The following is a 4,611-nucleotide window of genomic DNA, read 5'->3' as shown; positions in this document are numbered from 1 at the left end:
TGCTCCCTGGTTTCACCTGTGGTGGCTGTGTGCCACCCTGACCCTGTGGCTTTGCACACTGAAATTGGACAATGGAAGGTGGATATGCAGCAAGCTTCCTCACTGTGAAAATAGGAAATGCAGGTAAGCCAAGCCCAGAAGGACCCAGTGGGAGGGCTGAAGGAAAGGACATCATGAATGCCAGTTCTGCCTGATTCTGACCGGTTTGGACACATGTGGAAAATGGGGAGGATCTGTGTGGTTTTGTGGTTATAGTGTGACAGGCCTAGAAGTAATAATGCATATCAAGGAGGTCAGAGCCAGCTCTTGGTTCCTACAGGTTTTCTCACATCAAAGGAATGGGGTTTCTTGGATAAAGAATTGCAGCAGGAGATACACTAGTGGTCCTGGAGTGTCTCAGGGTACCACAGTGTACGGTAGTTCTTAAAGAGAAAAGCACACAGTAAAGAACCTCACTCCCTGGAACACAGAGGCAACTGGACATACTTTAAGTGGCCAAAAATTAGAGCAATTGAGCAATTGAGTAACAAATGAAGTTACAGTGTATTGTAGCCAAGAGTCGAAATAAACAGTCTTAAGGACATTTTGGTGTAAACAAATGACTGAATTGATAGGCTAATGTGGAGAAAAGCCCCAACTCCCATGCCAAATATTCTCACATGGCTGCTTTGCCTTCAAGGAGGGGAGCAGAGCCCTCCACTCTTGCTGCCTGAGATACCAGTATTCAATGGAGGAATAAAAGAGGAATAAAAGAGCCACTTTTCAATGGATCACCTCAGCCAGGTGATAAGGGCCAACATCAGCAGGGACCTCACCTCAGTTGTCTGGGGCCAGATCATATGTGAACAGAATTGCACATTGTTTCTGGGTATTCCTCCCGTAAATCCATAACCCCAGTTTACTTGTGAGAAAAACCAAGGCAGTAGTCATTGAAGGTCTTTCTCCCAGACACCTGATAACAATCCACAGCACTGTCCTGGAGAACGTCTGAAGTGAGGATCCTATTTGTAAATATGAGAGTTGTTTTGTTAACTGTAAGATGCCCACCATGCCCAAATAAGAGGAATATAGGAAAAGAGGGGGGAAGAGAGGAAAGCTGAGTGGGAGGCCTGTGCATGGGTGTGTCCTACCAGCCATTCTGTGAGCCTGTCACTATAATGTAAGAGTGAGGCTAAATGCAAAGCTTTGCACTATTCTATAACACTTAAGAGGGACATGAGGAAAATGCCATATTCCCACTACCATTACCATCAGCAGGCTAATGCTTGTTTTGCCTTCATTGGTCTCACACTCATGCACATAGTGTGTGTAAAAGGTGACATCTGTGTGGCCTGGATTGGTTGTGAAAGGCCCTGCTTCTCCCAAGCCTTGCACTTGTGGACTTAAACCACTGTACATGCCTAGCACCTTGCTTCTGTGTCTGCTCAAACCAGAACATCCATGCACACAGTGGGCACGACTCCCTGTACAGCTGGGTCTCCCTCTGTGTGCCTACCTTCACCCTACACAAAGCTCCCCAGCAGCTGGGGGTGCTCTGTGTCTCTCCTCCTGGATCTGCCCAGGACCACACTGCTTAGCTCATTTCATACTGTCTCCAGTGACCAGCATCCCACTTGTCTCCAGGTCTCTGCCTCTGTTTTTCTGTGACATCTCAGGCAGCATTGTAATCCTGCAGTAAACATTGAGGACTGTAAATTATCAGTGCGTTAAAAATGTGTGAGGTGTCTGTTCAAATTAATCTTTCTTACTGGGTATTAACTTTTGCTATGACTAAATTTTCAATGACAACTTCTCTCTTTTCTAAAGATCAATCCATAATCATTTTTTCTTATTTTTAATAACTGATCTTGTCAAATTTCCAGTTCTTCTTGGATGATTTTTATAGTGATCATTTTACCAGATAATTATTTTCATTTTCCTCTTTCCCCCCTATAATTATGCTTAATATTTGATTCTAATTACATTAACTCTTTAATGTTTGATTATGTCTCTATGTTCTTCGGGTTGCCAATTTGTGGGCTGGAGGTGGAGAACTTGCCCAGCATGCCCAAGGCCCTGGGTTACACCCTCAGCACCACTCCCTGCCACCACACACAGGAGATCATCAAACTGTGTCTAAGACCCATGTTCATTTTAATTGTGTTATAAAAAGAACATTTTAAAAAACCTTATCATTTTTGTATTGCATTACAGCCATAAACACACACATATATATATATATATATATATATATATATATATTTATATATTACATATATAATAGTTATATATATATATATATATATATATATATATATATATATATATATATATAAGTGCTGAGAAATAAACCTAGAAGTTTTCTACCACTTACCTACATCTCCAACCCTTTTCATTTTCTCCTTGAAACAGGTTTTGCTGAGTTACTGGAGCTGGCCTTGAAATTTTGATCCACCTGTCTCAGCCTCCTGAGGCACTGGGATTTTAGGCATGTGCCAAAAGACCTGGCTTCCAGTTTTTAATCTTTATTGACCTTATTTCATAGTCTCTTTTTATTGTTTTGTCTTTCTTTTTCTAGTTTTTCAAAATTAACTATAGGTTCTTAATTTTGCTCCTTTTCTCTTGAAGCCAAACCTCAGAGCTTTTGTGGTGCCCTGTGTGTTCACATACAAGCTTCTACTCATTGCTTGGAAGGTGATTTGCAGCTTCAGGAGTCTTGAATGCTTTTTCTTTGTATGTCTGGAAAGAAAATGTATGCAGAGAACTAATCCATGGAAAAATCATTGATTCACTAGGTGTGGGCTACCAAAAGTGGGATTTAGGGAAGGTGGAAAAAGATTACTCATATGTTTTTTGTTTTTAAACCAGAAACGATAACCAAATAAGCTAAATACCTGTTAGACATGAGAAATGTCTAGAGTGATCCCCATGATTTTGATCATGACAAGTGTCTCAGTTCGCTTAAGTGGGGGTCCTGGTGCCCCTCTTTGTTCACTGTGCCAGGATCCTACCTTCCTTCCCTCTGCATTTCAGGCCTTGATGTGCCCTGAAAAAACTTAATAGGCATTATATTCCTATGTTATCTTTTTTTATTTTTTTATAACTATAATTATTATTAGTTTATATGACCTCTAAATTCTTTAACATTGAAAAGCTGTTATAATTTTAAGTCAAATTATCTGTTTTCTAACAATACAAGTTTTTATATATAACGCTCCAAAGATTCTATGCAAAAAAATTTTGTTAGAATAAACAAATACAGCAAAGTTACAAGATGAAAACTATCAACAAAATCAGTTTTATTTCTTTATATTACAAGTGTACAGCCCAAAAAGAAAATTAAGAAAATGTTTCTTTTATAATATCATCAAAAATAATAAAATTCCTAGAAATAAAATTAAAGATTTGAAAAATTGGTACACAAATGTCATTGAAAGAAATTAAAGATACAGATAAATAGAGGAAATCCTGCATTGAAAAACTTACTACTAATGTGGGTGCCACCAAAGCAATTCAAACATTTTATAAAATCCTGATTAAATTCCATTAGTAAGCCCTGCATGGGGGCACATGTCTGTTATTCCAGTGGCTTGGGAGGCATGAGGATCATGAGTTCAAAGTCATCTCAGAAACTTAATGAGGCACTTAAGAAACTCAGTAAGACCCTGTGTCTGAAGAATATATTTAAAAGGCTTGGGGATGTGTTTTAGTGTTAAAGCACCCCTGGATTTAATCCCCAGTGCCAAAACAGATTTCATTAGCATTTTCTAATGTGAAAATATCAAAACATCATATTAAAACTGAAGATACTTTGAATAATCAAAACAACCTTAAGAAGAGCAAGATTAGGGGTGCACCCTCCGATTTCAGGGTTTCCAATAAAGGCTCAGGAAGCAGAGGGTTGTGAAGCTAACAGGCATATTGGGTGAGTGGATGGACTCAAACTTTGGATGTGCAGCCAGTGACTTATGACAAGGATACAGGATGGCTCCATGGAGAAAGGACAATCTTCAGCAAATGGTCTTGGGAAACTGGACATTCATAAGCTAAGGAGTAAAGCCAGGCCCTTCCTCACAAATGCACAGAAGTTAGCACAAAACAATCCAAGACTTGGGCTCAAGACAAAACCTATAACTTCTCAGGAGAGCTGGAAAGTCTACAAGGTTAGATTTTTGATGACTTCTCAGATATGACATCAAAGAATTTGGGGAAAAAAACCAAATGGACCACAGGAAAATCACCACATCCTGCAAATGCACCTTAGCACACACACAAAAAAAGACTAAGTAGGGAGTCCACAGGGAGAGGGCCCTTGCGAATGGTATAGCTGCCAATGAGTTAATATGCAGAATGGATGAAGGACTGCTTTAAATCAGCCACAGCAAAACAAAATAATAAATAAAACTCAAAATACCCTATTTAAAAACTGAGCAAAGCACTTGAATATATGTCCTCCCATGGAAGACACAGAGGAGATCAAAAGGTAGAGTAGTAGGCCCTCAGGGGTCAGACCAAACCACAGAGAAGTGTAACCTCCCAGTTTTAGGAGGACAGCAAGCAACAATGTGGGAAGTGATGCATGGAGATGACAAGGGGAGCCTGGGCCCTGGACCTTGTTGATGGGGATGCCCA

This window comes from Urocitellus parryii, chromosome 7 (assembly GCF_045843805.1).
Source record: "Urocitellus parryii isolate mUroPar1 chromosome 7, mUroPar1.hap1, whole genome shotgun sequence".
NCBI classification, from domain to species: Eukaryota; Metazoa; Chordata; class Mammalia; order Rodentia; family Sciuridae; genus Urocitellus; species Urocitellus parryii.
This window is presented reverse-complemented; position numbering follows the sequence as displayed.